General features: G+C 34.9%; 1 protein-coding gene across 3 annotated transcripts in view; it reads right to left on the minus strand.

The window, feature by feature from the left end:
* SHOC2 (SHOC2 leucine rich repeat scaffold protein) overlaps positions 1 to 15,519 on the minus strand; it is an 84,559-nt gene that overhangs the window by 68,380 nt on the left and 660 nt on the right. Inside the window, exon 1 of one of the 3 annotated variants that reach the window (XM_074373642.1) lies at positions 15,347 to 15,459. The exons of 1 other annotated variant lie outside the window; for it this stretch is intronic. The gene's annotated coding sequence lies outside the window, so the exon portion shown is untranslated. Of the gene's footprint in view, positions 1 to 14,792; positions 15,239 to 15,346; positions 15,460 to 15,519 lie in introns of those variants that run through there. One more of the 3 variants, XM_045506620.2, reaches the window with a different exon arrangement.

Raw genomic sequence — 15,519 nt, forward strand, 5'->3', positions numbered from 1 at the left:
ACAGCCAGCCATGTGAAGTAGCAGTCCACCCACCAGCAAGCCAGTACCACACTGGGACTCCTGGCCATGTAGCCAAACATGCCAGGACCTGGCACACCCACCAGTGGCCAGCAGCCTCCACAAAAGGCAGTGCCTGGCAACCAACCAGACTGGGGGCCAGCCACACCTGCAAGGGTGCCCACAGTAGTCAGCCTACCACAACAGAAGGGCCAACACAGCCCACAGAGAGCATACGCCTAGAGCTTATAGTTTTGATGATCAGAGGGAGTGTGCTGCTGGGCCCCATGAGACATCTCCTACATAAGGCCACCATTCCAAAATCAAGAAACGTAATCAAACTAACAAATATATAGAACTAAAAGTAGCAAAATGAGGGGGATAGAGGAATATATTTCAGACAAAGGAACAAGATAAAACCCCAGAAGAACAAAGCAGAGATAAGGAATCTACCTGATAAAGAATACAAGGTAATGATCATAAAGATGCTCAAAGAACTTGGGAGAAGAATGGATAAACACAGTGAGAAGTTCAATACAGTTAGAAAATATGAAGAGCAATCAAATAGAGATGGAAAATACAATAACTAAAATAAATACCTTAGAAGGAATTAATAGCAAATTAGATGATACAGAGCAATGGTGCTAAAGATATAGTAGTGGAAATCACTGAAGTTGAAAAGAAAAAAAAAAAGGAAAGAAATGAGGACAATTTAAGAGAACTCTAGGACAAAATCAAGCATCCACATTATAGGGATGCTAGAAAGAAGACGGGGAAATGGGAGTAGAGAACATATACAAAGATATAATTGCTAGAAACTTCCCTAACCAGGGAAAGGAAACAGACATTCGGGTTCAAGGAAATACAGAGAGTTACAAACAGTATGACCCAAAATACCACCACACCAAAATATGTTGTAGTTACAATCACAAAAATTAAAGACAGAGAATATTAAAAGCAGCAAGGGAAAAGCAAGAAGTTATCTACAAGGAAACTCTCATAAGACTACCAACTGATTTTTCAGGAGAAACTAGTAGGCCAGAAGGGAATGGCATGATATATTTAAAGAGATAAAAGAGAAAAGCCTACAATCAAGAATACTCTACAAAGCAAGGATTTGATTCAGATTTGCAGGAGAGATCAAAAGTTTTACAGACAAGTAAAGGCTAAAGGAGTTAAACACCACAAAACCAGCTTTACAAGAAATGTTGAAGACAAGGCTGTAACTAGAAATATGAAAATTAAAAAGGAAAAATCTCATTGGTAAAGGAAAATACACAATAAAGGTAGATGAACCACTGATAAAGCAAGTAGGAAGGTTAAAAGATAAAAGTAGTGAAATCATCTATATCCACAATAAGTAGTTAAGGGATACATAAAATAAAAAGATGTAAAATATGATGTCAAAACAGTAAACAATGGGTAGGGAGTAAAAATGGAAGGTTGTTAAAATGCATTTAAACTTAAGAGATCAGCAACTTAAAATACATATACAGATATAGGTATACATAGATAGATAGTTGTATATAAACCTCATGGTAATTATAAACCAAAAATCTGTAATAGATACACACACACAGAAAAGAATCTAAACATAACACTAAAGACAGTCACCAAACCACAAGGGAAGGAAGCAAAACAAGAAAGGAACAAAAAGAACTACAAAAACAACCCCAAAACAATGGACAAAATAGCATTAGGTACTTACCTATCAATAATTATTTTAAGCGTAAATGGACTAAATGTGCCAAACAAGACACAGTAGTGGAATGGATACAAAAACAAGGCCCATATATATGCTGCCTACAAGAGACTCATTTCACATCTAAAGATACACACAGACTGAAAGCTAGGATATGGAAAAAGGTATTCCATACAAGTGGAAACAAAAAGAAAGCCATGGTAGCAATATTTATATCAGATGAAACAGACTTTAAAACAAAGACTGCAAGAAGAGACAAAGAAGAATATTACATAACGATAAAGAAATGAATCCAAGACAATGACATAGGAATTGTAAATATATATGCACCTAACAAAAGAGCACCTAAATATAAACAGCAAACATTACCAAATAAAGAAACTGAGAGTAACACAATAATAGTAAGGGACTTTAACACCCCACTGGCATCAATGGACAGATCACCCAGACAGAAAATCAATAAGGAAACACTGGCCTTAAATGATACATCAGACCAAATGGACTTAATAGATATATGTAGAGCATTAAATACAAAAGCAGTAGAATATACATTCTTTTCAAGTACACTTGGAACATTCTCCAGGATACATCACATGCTAGGCCACAAAACAAGTCTCAGTAAATTTAAGAAGACAAATTATATCGAGCATCTTTTCCACTCACAAGGCCATGAGACTAGAAATCAACAACAAAAATCTGCAAAAATAGAAAAGAAAAAAAAAAAACAATAGAAAAGATCAATGAAACGAAGAGCTAGTTCTCTGAAAAGATAAACCAAATTGATAAACCTTTAGCCAGACTCATCAAAGAACAGGAGAGGGTTCAAAAAAATAAAAACGGAAATGAAAAAGGAGAAGTTACAACTGGCACCAAAGAAATACAAAGAGTCACAAATGATTACTATAAACAGTCAATAAAATGGACAATCCAGAAGAAATGGACAAATTCCTAGAAAAGTATAATCTCCCAAGACTGAATCAGAGAGAAATATAAAATATGAACAGAACAATTATCATAAATGAAATTGAATCAGTAATCAAACATTCTCAACAAACAAAAGTCAAGAACCATATAGATTCATTGGTGAATACTACCAAACATTTAAAGAAAAGTTAGCACATATCTTTTTAAAACTATTCCAAAAAATTACAGAGGAAGGAGTGTTTCCTAAGTCTAAATTCTAGGAGGCTAGCATCACCCTAATACCAAAACCAGAAAAAAACACTGCAAAAAAAAAAAAAACTACTGGTCAATATCATTGATAAACAGATGCAGAAATCTTCAACAAAATCCAACAATATATTGAAAGAATAATACACCATGGTCAAGTGGGATTTATCTCAGGGATACAAGGATGGTTCAATATCCACAAATCAATCAATGTGATACATCACACTAAGAAATTGGGGAATAAAAATCATATCGTCATCTCAATAGATGCAGAAAAAGCTTCTGACAAAATCCAGTATCCAATTATGATAAAAAATTCTCAAAAAAGTGGCTACAGAGGTAAGGTATCTTAACACAATAAAGGCCATTTCTGACAAGCCCACAGTTAACATTATACTCAATGGTGAAAACCTAAAAACAGGTTCTCCAAGATAAGGAACAAGACAAGGATGCCCACTCTCACCACTTTGATTCAACATACTATTTTAAGTCCTAGCTGTAACAATCAGAAAAGGTTTTAAAATCCAAATTGGAAAGGGAGAAGTGAAACTGTCACTGTCTGCAAATGACAAAGAAAATTCTAAAGACACTATCAAAAAACTACTAGAACTCCTCAATGAATTCCATAAAGTTGCAGGTTTACCAAATTTATCATCAGAAATTTGTTGTGTTTCTATACACTAACCAAACTATCAGAAAGAGAAATTAAGAAAACAATCTCATCTGCAGTAGCATCAAAAAGAATAAAATATCTGGGAATAAATTTTAACTAAGGAGGTTAAAGACATGTTCTCAGAGAACTATATGACTCTGATGAAAGAAACTGAAGATGAGACAAACAGATGGAAAGATATACCATACTCATGGATTGGAAGAATTACTACTGTTAAAATATTAATTCCATACTACCCAAGGAAATCTACATTCTAAGCAATCCCTATGAAAATAGCAATGGCATTTTTCAGATAACTCAGATAATTCTAAAATTTGTATGAAAATGCAAAAATTATCCCCAAAAGTCAAAATAATCTTAAGAAGACAACAAAACTGGAGGTATCATACTCCCTGATTTCAAATATACTATATATATATATTTTCATTCAGTTAACATTTTATTTCATACTAAATGCCATGCACTGTGCAAGCTAGTTATGTGAAAATAAGACACAGTCCTTGCCTCCTAAGCTTACAAACAAGTGGAAAAAGCAAGAACACAGTGTGGTAAGAGTCACTGAAGCACAAAGAGAAGGCACTTAAACCAGCCTTGGAGTTTGGGGGAATCAGGAAAGGCTTCTTCTTAAAAGAGATAACATCCAAGGAGAAATCAACTAATAAGAGTGGAGGGGATCAGGAATCCTGGAGTCGTCCCGATTCCCCTCTGTCCTTCAACTCTCATATCCTAACAATCACCAAATCCTACCCATTCTTCCCCTAAAATTTCTCGTAACTCAACTTCTCTTCATTCTCATTGCCACTCTCCTGCTCCAGGGTACCCCAAAGTCCTCTACTAGCCTTGTAACTGGTCTCACCAAATCCACTCCTCATCCTGTTCCTAATCTAATCACTACACCGTACTTAGTGTGATCTTTCACATACTCAAATTTAAATAAGCTGCTATCCAATTTGAAACACTTGGGGGTTGGGGTGGGGAAGAGTTGGTGGCCCCACAAACATGGCTCTCAGGATAAAATCCATGCTTCCCTATTTGAAACTTCCCCTATCAGAACATTAATCATACTGTATTATACTTGCCAGGTTAGTTGTCTGATTCCCTCAGTTAAAGTAATGGGAAAATAGGGACTCTTCCGTCTTTTTCACAATTGTATCCTAATATTTAGAAATAATACTTAACAGTTATATTTGCTGAAAGAAATAAAAATATTTGTTAACTTGGCTTTAACTACCCTACTAGGTAGCAGCCTCCTTACAATTTTTACTCTACAAAACATTTTACTACTTCAAAGATATTAAGATATTATGAACTTTTTATTAAGTACACAATAAACACTTGTTAAGGATAGGTGAACCACAGACAAAAACAAAAAAATCTTGTCTCTTTGCATAGAGTTCCCCTATACTCTACTTAAAATTAAATCACTCAGATTATGTCATGAATATCTAAAAAGTGGCAAGATTTCAACTGTATTTTCCTTTGTCTATAAAGATCTGCAATGCTGCTTATTCTCTTACATAGTTTAAAGGACAAAAAAACTGCTCTCCTCTCCAAATCACATAAAGCTAGTTTAAAAAGGAATCTTTAAAACTGGATGATCAAAGATCAAGAAAGCACCCCAAATTAACATGTTCAAGGGAATGTTACGTTCAAGAGAGAAATGGAAAAACACATACTCAAGCAGCATAAGTGAATATGAGGTAAAATTAGCTTTTATGGAGGCTAAAGAAATAGATGTCTAAAAAATAATAATAAAATGCTCTATACTAGTCTGTGTTAGTTAGAATCATGCCAGGAGTGTACAACTCATAGCACCTTTAAATTCATTCATTTAACTTTGGTAAGGAGGCAAGATGAAATAGTTTGGACTCACGTGGAGAGAGACAGGACTAAATTTTATGTACTAGCAAACACATGAGAGTTTTGCAGGAAATCTGGTGTTCTTTCTTATGGGAAAGCATAAGACTTATGTAATTTTGATTATGAGCAAAGTTTTGAGCAAAGATCTGAAAATTCCTGTTTACCAAACCTAAAAATTAAACTATAATTGAGATTACAGCTCTCTCGTATAACACTTCAACTCACCATACACAAAAACTGCAAGGGGGAAGATATAGTTCAAGTGTTAGAGCGCACACTTAGCACGTACAAGGTCCTGGATTCAATTCCCACTACCTCCTCTAAAAATAAATAAATAAACCTAATTACCTACCCCCACCAAAAATATAAAATACATAAAAAACTGCAAGACTCTCCAGCAAAACAAAAGGCAGGTGTGGGGTAGGAGAGAATTAAATGTCTCAGTTTAACCAGGATATAATTTTAAACATTAAATATCTTAACCAAAATTTATCTGAAAAGCCCTTATGCCACGTACTCTCAAAAAAAAAAAAAAAAATTTACCTGTGAATATTTGCTTAAACTGCTTTTCTTTCCAAGGAACTCAAAACATGTTACACATAACTTAAGTATTACCAAAATATACTTTAGTCTTCACTTAACATGGGCTAATTGGCAATAAGTCAAAACATTGGTTACCTAATTATCAGCGTAGAGCAAAAGAGATAAAACGTAAATCTATCTTAGGTTATATGCACTAAAGTGACCACAGTATTCAAAAAGTATTTTCAATTTAAATGATTTTCAGTAATTTTAAACTAAAAATTAATTACATTTAACTTTTTTGTCTATGTATAAGCCCACACATTCCTTCACTAGATTTTATCTGATTATAAATCCTTTCCATTACTCATTCTACAAACTATTTATCAGAAATTGTCAGAAAAATATAAACAAAAATAAATGTACTACACATAGCAAGATTAGAGGAGTGTGTGGTCTCAAGGTAGGTATCTTATATTTAAGAATCAGTATTTAGTAAGTTGCCATTATTATAAAATAAATAGCCTTCCTCAAGTTTAGATGTCCATTTTTGAGACTATTTAGATGAAGACAATATGCTCAACTAATTATGTTATTTATCTACTTATCCTGATGATAGCTGTTAAAATGGGGGAGGTAATTAGGTTTACATATTTATTTTTTAAGTGGCAGTACTGGGGATTGAACCCAGGCCCTCATAAATGCTAAGCATGCATTCCACCACTGAGCTATATCCTCCTATTCTCTGTATTGTATTTTTTTAAATATTCCAAAGAAAAAAATCGTCCTCACACAAGATCAAAGGAAATACACTGAACAGCCAGGCCCAATTTAACTTAAAGTTAATAAAGAATTTCTCCCATCAGAAGCTACTCAACATATTGAAAGGCAGCCCTTGCTTATATTTTTGAATATACATTTTAAGAAATTTATTTCTGTAATTTAACACATTGAATCTAACCAGTTCCCAACTTGTATGTACTGTCTACTATCATGTGACTGTAACTGCAAAATATGATTCCCACCTAGTTTACAGTTTTGATGTAAAAAATTCTTACATCACAAAAACGTAAATCGTTTAGTAACTTGCTGGTAGCAAGTGATATATTATTTAAATCATCCAGAAAGAAAAAGTATTATCTGGGAATACTTAATTTAAATTACTCTCAGAGGCAACTCATATATGATCATATTGTTAGTTATAAAAACTGGATAATGATATAGTCAGAAAAAAGCTGTGCCAATTAATAAATTATTTTTATTCTTAGCACATGAATCTACATTTGTGGATTATTCATTTTCAAAGAATTTGAATACAATAAAATATAGCAAAATTTCAACTACATGAAACTTAATTTCAACTTTCTTTGATGAAACAAAATTTTCAAGATCTTGCCACAGGATCATTATTATTATATCAAGTATCATTGTGTGTGTGTGTGTGTGTGTGTGTGTGTGCGCGTGCGTGTATGGAAATGTCAGGTATAAGTGAACTCCAGTTGAAAAAAAGCCAGGTAAGTTTTTTATATTTTTGTATGCAGATAACTAGTTATGCATTAAAGAGTTACTGATAGAGTTAACACTACAAGAATTATATAGCTGACTTTTAAGGCAAATTTACTATATGCTTTCTTTTCACGTCACAAAAATCTTTAAACTAAAACACTTAACTCTAATATTCATTTGCCTGATATTACAATTAGTGAATATCAACTCAGCCCCCTTTTTAATTAACAAAATAAACTGGTAAAAGTCAGTTTTATCAAATATCTTTACAACCCTACTGAACAATGGATATAGACTAGATTTTATTCTTTACAGTTAATTTCTAATCAGTTTCAGTATCTGGTTCTCACAGTCTGACATAACGCTGCAATTTAAATCATCCAGATTTAATTGGGTTGCACAACATTCTGGGAAAAATGTTTAAAATTATTTCCACTAAAGTTTTTAAGTCCCGTACACAAGCATCATGGAAATGTTTACATCAGAGTTGTCAAACTTTTTAAATAAAAATGTTAATAAATTTTAATACAATTTGTAATGTCTGTTTCAAAAATACTAACTCCATTTTTAAAAAGTCACTTTTCTCAAGTCCATAAATAATCCTTGCTTTTCATGCCCTATTTGCAACCTAAAACATTATTACCTGATTTATGTCACTCACACACTCACTCACTATCATTACATGTCATCATCTTTAGGTTCTTAGTGCCCAACCCAAAACCCAACACAGTCTCACATATTTTGGGGGCTTCAATACACTTTGTTCTTGTCCTAAATACTCATGTTCTGTGTGTACTACTATAAGCTATTATATAACAGGAGGTGGGAAAAATTAAAAAATACTGCAGCACTATAAGCCATTTAGCATGCTGAGTTTCCACAGTGGCTTAGTGGGTGTTCTGAAACTAGGCCATATTTCTAGTATTAAGAATTTCAAATCACTACTTCCAAAGTACAGAAATAAATGTTTTCAAGATCAAATCATAAAGCCTTACTATTTTAAGCTGCCTGGTATATAAGCATCCCATTTCTATGAGTTTAAAACTGTAATTAACACATGGCAGATAAACCAATACTTGTTTTAGCAGCAAAATAAGAAATAACTAGCTCTTTACCTATCCTTATATAGTCACAGAATTCAACAGATTACAAAACTAAGACAAAATGCAATTTATCTGAACTAGAACTAAAGCCCTTTAGTGAAATGTCAAATTCTTTATCCCAGGAAGATACAGAAAACAAAACTGAATTAAAGATAATCCATTTCAAGTTACCCAAGCTGTTAGACTCTACATACTTATAGCAAAGAAGTAATTATGACCTCTGGTCTAATTTTTCCAGTCCAGGTCACCAGAAAATGCCAAAAAAATAAAACTTACTGTCTTTAACAGATAAAAAGCTGTGGAAATATTTATGCCATTTTGTTTTACCATTGCAACATTGGTATGTTTTCATTTAAAACTGATGACAAAAACATATTATTACTCAATTTTACCTATTTCATAGCTAAGTACACAAAGAAACACATGTAAAACCTACAAATTGTAATGTAGTAATTTTTTTAAATGTCTTCTTTATAAATTTTTTTTCTATTGAAGGATAGTCTATTTACTATTTTTAATCTTTTTTTTAATGCAAGTACTGGGGATTGAACCCAGGACCTCGTGCATGCTAAACATGTACTCTATCACTGAGCTATACCTACCCTACTACAAGGTAGTAATATTATATTGCACTGATTCAGTACTTTCAGACAATTATTTGCTTCAACTTAATTTTACTCAATAAATACTGATAATGCCTACTATATTTCATTAAGCAAATCTTTCCATTAACAAAGGGTTAACACATTAAAAATTTCAATTGTATTATTTTAGACAGAACCCTTTCTGAAATATATGCTCCTGTCATCTTTAACAAAATCTACTAACAGTAATTAATCTCTTTGTCATGATCCTATATGAACTTACACTGCTATAGTGTTCTACATGTAAAACAAATGGCATCTTAAAAGATTTTAAATGTTTATCACATCAAGTTGCCTTAAACTGCTATTAAATGTCTTATATCTGCTCTTTATGTATTTTCCCTTTGCTATTATTTTCAACTCTCATATGGCCTCTAGGAGTACCCCAGTCCTTTTTACATTTGGTTACCAAACATTTTTAAGTTGTACATTATGAGAGAGAGAGAAAAAAAAAAAAAGCCCTCAATTAAGGCCTGAAGAGTTCTAAAAGCAGGAAATATGTATAAGAGCAAAAGCACTATGACATCACTGTCTTTTTTAGTGGTCTGTTTGTTTGGGGGCTCTGAACTATTAATTTAAACTAATTTTCTATTAGGAGCCTACAAGGTCTAGACATTGTATACTGGAGAAATGGTAGTAAGGAAGGTAGACATAGTTGATGCTCACTATGAAGCTTACAGTATAGCAAAAAAGACAGACATTAGACACATCATTACAAAAATGGTGAGTTTCATAAAAGGGGAAATACAGGTGCTAGGGACCTTAAAAGAGGAGAATCTAACTAGAGATCAAAGAAGGTCTTCCAAAGGATGTGTTAATGAGGTCTGAAGGGCAACTAGGAGGTAAGCCAGGTGAAGAGTGCATGGGGTTGTATCCAAGGAGGTGATAGCAGAAAGTTTTAGTTTCCTTGAGATAAATGAAGTGCAACATTTATAAGGTAATTACTAAAATGTGAAAATTTTTAAAAGGAATTTCTCAGATAATAAAAATAACTGGAAGGATCAAAATAAACGAAAAGAGATTTAAAATGGGAAACTATGGCACTCTGCAGAGAATGAAGTTTGGAATGGCAAAGAAGATCCCCTTATTGTGCCCTCAAATAAGTATTAAATCATACTGTATAAAAATTACTTAATATACAAGTTCAGAGAACTTTTAAATCATATAAGGCCACACAGACTTGTACCAGGATATAACTGCTGATCATAGTCTGACTTACATAAGTAAAAAGTGGCATTTTGAAATAAGTATGGAAAGAGGTTTTTTAAATGTTCTCAGAAAAATGTATTTTAAATGTTTGTATAATGAAAACTTACCATCAGTTCTAAGGAAGTTCATAAATGTTACTCTTAACATGATACATAAACGCTGAGAAAAAGATATTTAAATATTATTTTAAAATATATTATCATATCATTACACAAGTTCTAAGCCTGGGAATTATTCCACATTAGGTTGATATGTTCTCTTGGTATTTAATTAAAATATTAATGGAAAACACACTTACTTAAAAGTTTTAAATAATAATCTGGAGCAACTCCCGAACATTAATATAGACCCATAGTTCAAGGCTCAAATTAAATGAGGCACACAAGCAGTAATCTCTAAAAATATAACTTTAATGAAAGCCTACTGTGTCACCTAAAATAGTAGGTCATGCACGGACTCCAAATTGTTATTAACCTGCAATTCTCTAAGTGGACCTTAATATTTCTAATTTCTATGCTTGTTCTACCTTCTACCTATCCTACTATTCCTCAAGAGTTAGTTCAGGTCGTATCCTCAAGGAAGTATTGCTGGTTATATATACAGTCTAAGTCTTAACTCATCTGAGTTCTTCAGTGTATACAGCTATCAAAGCACTTGTCACATTGTAAAACAATTAACTACTGATTTGTCCCATTCATGCAACAAACCAAGAACCTACTGAAATCAGGAAACATAGTACACTTATCTTAGTACCTTCAGTCTGGAGCACATATGGCATTGAGTAGTAATAAAAAGTCTATGACATTAGTAAATATGAAACTGTAATTAATAAATATTTACAGAAAATGTAAAGTTACCTTAAGACTATCTGCAAAACTGTTAAACGTCCTGAAAGCAGGAAGGAGTGTTGTTCACACAAAACTGAGGAAGCCCAAATTTAACTGATGAAATTAACTCTATACTCTAAACATCAATGTTAGAACAAGTCACTTTCACTTCACCTCCAAGACATTAGAAAAACTAAAAGAAAAAAGATTGATCTGTCAACTGTGAAACTACTTAATTAAAATTGTAGGATTTATAAATAGTGTTTGAGGGCAAATAAAATGCTTAAATTGTGAGTGTTCACAGTGCCATAAACATTAAAAGACCGGCATGCCAAAAACTTCATAAAAGTCTTTCAGGTTCATTTCACATAGGGACTAATTATACTCTACTTAGGTCACCTGTAATGTTTTTCCTTTAAGCAATATGTTCATTCTTTCCAATAAAAGAACCCTGACCTTTTACAGCATGCACTAATTTTTGCAATCAGTTCTGATCTTTAGCAAAGTTTTTCAATGAGATATATAGTGTGAAATCATCTAATTAGTTCTTTAAAATCTTGGTAATGAGAATGTCACACTTTCCCAAAAAGCATGTATGTTACAAACATTGCAAAAGCTGAAGAGCCCTTTGTAATTAGAATACTCTTCATATATTAGAACTTTGAGTTAAAGATGTGCTAAAACCTGAAAACTAGGGGGAAATGCCAAACTACGATAGAAGGAACATTAGTTTACCTTAAAATAAAGCAATTACATATTTTAGAACATAAATCAGTTTCTTAGAGTTATGCATGTTATTTTCAACCTTTACTGACTGACAACTACATTTCAGAGCACTCTATACCAAGTTTAAGCAAACCATAGGTCACCCTATAACTTAGAAATTTTTCAGATTTTAAAAGTCAGCGTAGACAGAGGTAGGAAAATACAAAATTTTAACTACTACATTAACAGAGAAAAATATTTCCAGAAAGTTATAGAGCACAACTTTGAGGCAATGTAAAATTCAGAAGACAGGAATAGCAAAATTTACATATATATTATTTAGTCTATATAAGATTTACCCTCAAATTATAATATGCCTAATGTGTCATATGTAATGCATGAAATGTAAGCCTAACAATAAGTGAAAATAGCAACAAACTTTACATTTGAAGTACTCATTTCTCAAGTACCACATAAAAGTACTAAATCTATCACTCTGCTGATAAATTATAGCCAACTTCTAATTCATCAATAACAAAATATTTGCCAATTCCCTACTAGTCTTATTAATAAATGTCAAAATATTTATTTTATATCTATATTTCCTCTCCTAATTGATATTTTATAAACTAGTTCAAGAACACTTTCACCAAGGCCAAGACAAAAACCTAAGAATTCATTTAAGGACTTGTGGGTTAACATAGTTTGTTGTCTTTTATTGTTTGGGAGGTTTGGGAGTCTTGTTTTTTAAAAATTATTATAAGCATGGATTTTATGTTTTTCATACATGAATGATAAAGGGAACTGAGTCCTAAAGATATAGTATTTCATTTAATCTTCAAATTCCAAAAAAAAATCATCCTTATATACTCATGTACAGGTTAGAGTATATTTTTTATTAAAAAACACAAGAGTTTGATTTTTTTCCTCATAATACATTTAAAATCTAAAAGCTATTTAAATTGTTTAATGAACATGAGTCTTAATGAAATATTAAACAACATATATTGATAATCCAGCATATTTCCAAAACAAGTATGACTGCAATTTAATGGTCTGGATAACAAAGAATTTCAGTTTCATTCACCCTTCCCCCCACAATTCATATAGGTAAGCCAAGGCAAAAAATATACCAGCAGCTTTTCAGAAGCCATCTTTGGGAGCATTCCACATAGAATTCTGATTCATATCTCTCTGAACGTGGGACAAGACCTGTCCCAAGCCACTGAAGAAACAGTAATATTTAAAAGGCATAATTCCAGCAAGTACAACAAAACAATTTATAATTTTAGTGTTTCTTTTCAAAAGTGAAAATTTTCAAATTTCTGACTGGTTTCTAGTTCACAAGTTGCTGTATGAGTCTACCTGCTACAATTATCAAGACACAGCTCTAACTTTTTGAATATGGTAGCTTAAAAACTGGAAAAACAGATCCAGCTGTGAGCTATTAATGTATTTCTTAATATCCTTCTTTAATCCATAACAACTTATAACATATAACAGAAAAATTTAAGCTCTTGAAAATTGCATTACCTGTCAGAAATCAGAAAACAAATGTTAACCTGAGATAAATGTTTTCTTTCAAAACTGAACACCTTGAGAAAAGTGGTAACCTTAGAGATAGGCTAAGTCCGTATCTCCAAAATAACGTTTCAAAAACATAGTTTTATATGTCAGCTTTATGTTACATGTAAGCCATTTGAGTGTTAAAAACCTTAGATAAAGCCTTTATTTGTTTGTGGTCTATTTCTCAAATACATATTCATAATTAAATAAAAGTTTTACAGTACACCTTACGTGTCCAAATTAGTATTTAAAGAATTTATCATATTCCGTCTAAGATCCTTATGTAGGGAATAGTCATTTACATACTTATTTCAAATAATTATTGTCACATAGAAAAACATCAACACTTGATACATTCAAACTACAAATGTAAGCCTGCTGAATGTTACAAATTGCACCCAACAGCTAACTCTCTTCAAATACTTAGTAACAAACAGTTACAAGGGCTATGGCGTGGAAGGTTGAGGGTAGAGATTAGTAACTAATAAACTAAGGTCTTTAAAACTAAGACAACCTTTCAGTGTTGATGCTACATTTAGATACAAAAATACTTGGTTACACAGGTGTACACTAGGATTCTGAAAAACAATAGTTTTAGATAAAATAATCCATTACTCTGAGTAGATACTAGAAGGTGTTGACATTTATGAAGAAGTGTACAAAACTGCACAGGTGTAAGATCAGCTAAAGGCTGTTGGTACTTATCGTGATGGAGGCAAATACTATACAGCCCACGTCTGCAACCCAATTTTGCTTAAGTATCCCCAGAGACTTAGAAAACATTTCTTCGGGTAGGTTGCAAAATACCGCTTCCTCTTTTATTCTCATCACCCCCATTATGATACAAAGCAACAGACAGACAAGAGAATCAAATCAACTCTAAGGATTGAAACCTTACACACACACACACACAAACACACACACAAGCATCTTCTTTACAACTACCAAAACGGTATTCATTTCACCTGTTTGTAAATTCATACTAACACAATTACACCATAAACCCGCAGCTGATTTTTAAAAGGGGGGGGGGGAGATTAAAGGTTTGGAGTCATTCTTCTTCTACCTAGGCAAGGGGCGGGGGAGGGGGATGGTACAAAACAATGGAAACTGAGGGGCTGGGGAAAAATCGTTTTGTCCTGAAGCCTCTAACGTTTAGAGCGGGATGAGGCGGGGGTGGGGCAGAAGAGTACTTTTCCTCTATCTCTAAAAGCTACCAAGGAAAGGTTGCCATTAAGCATGTCCAACAGAGCAGTCTTGGATGCCTACAACTCGCTTCACCAAGCAACACACCCAAAGCCGACTCACCACTCTTCACCGAAGGGAGAGGAGCCAGAGAAGCGCGGTGGGCTCTGGGGAGGGGGCGAGGAAAGACTCCACCCCGTATCACTACCGCTGCGCCAGGGCCCCCGCCAACGATTTCCACGCCCACAGGGTGCCCCGCAGCCCGGGCCCGGTGATCCCGGGAGTCGAGTGGAGCAGGACCGTCCGCCGGGCGCCCCCAGCCCCGGCTCTAGCGACGGTTAGTCTCCGCCGGGGCGCTGTCCCGGCCGCCCGTCGCCCCTGCAGGCCCAGCCCCGGCCGCTGTCAACCGGCCGGCTCTCTCTTGGCGCCGGGTGCGGGCGGAGCGAGAGACCGGCTCCGAGAGCCCGGCCCTCCCGGAGACAGCACCCAGGAAAGCGGCGGCGGCGCCTCCCAGGGCCCCAGTCCCTCGGGCCTCACCCCGGCCCCACCGGCTCCCGCCTGTCAGGGCGCGCGGGGCCTCCCCCTATCGACAGCCAGCCCGACCGCCCGATGGGCAGGAAGGAAGGCAAGAGGAACCGGCCAACAGGCACCCTCCCGCCTCAGCGGCCCCTGGTTACCGTCAGGAGCCCCGACTCCGCCATCCTCCTCTCTCGCCCTCCTTCCTCCTCCTCCTTGGAAGCGACGCTGCCCAACCGCCGCCCCCCCGGGCCCCCTCCCCCGCTCGCCCCGCCCCGCCCCGCCCGCCTCTCCACACACTCTCTCTCCTACCGCCCCGCCCCACCCCTCCGGC

The sequence above is a fragment of the Camelus bactrianus genome, chromosome 11 (assembly GCF_048773025.1).
Source record: "Camelus bactrianus isolate YW-2024 breed Bactrian camel chromosome 11, ASM4877302v1, whole genome shotgun sequence".
Classification (NCBI taxonomy): domain Eukaryota; kingdom Metazoa; phylum Chordata; class Mammalia; order Artiodactyla; family Camelidae; genus Camelus; species Camelus bactrianus.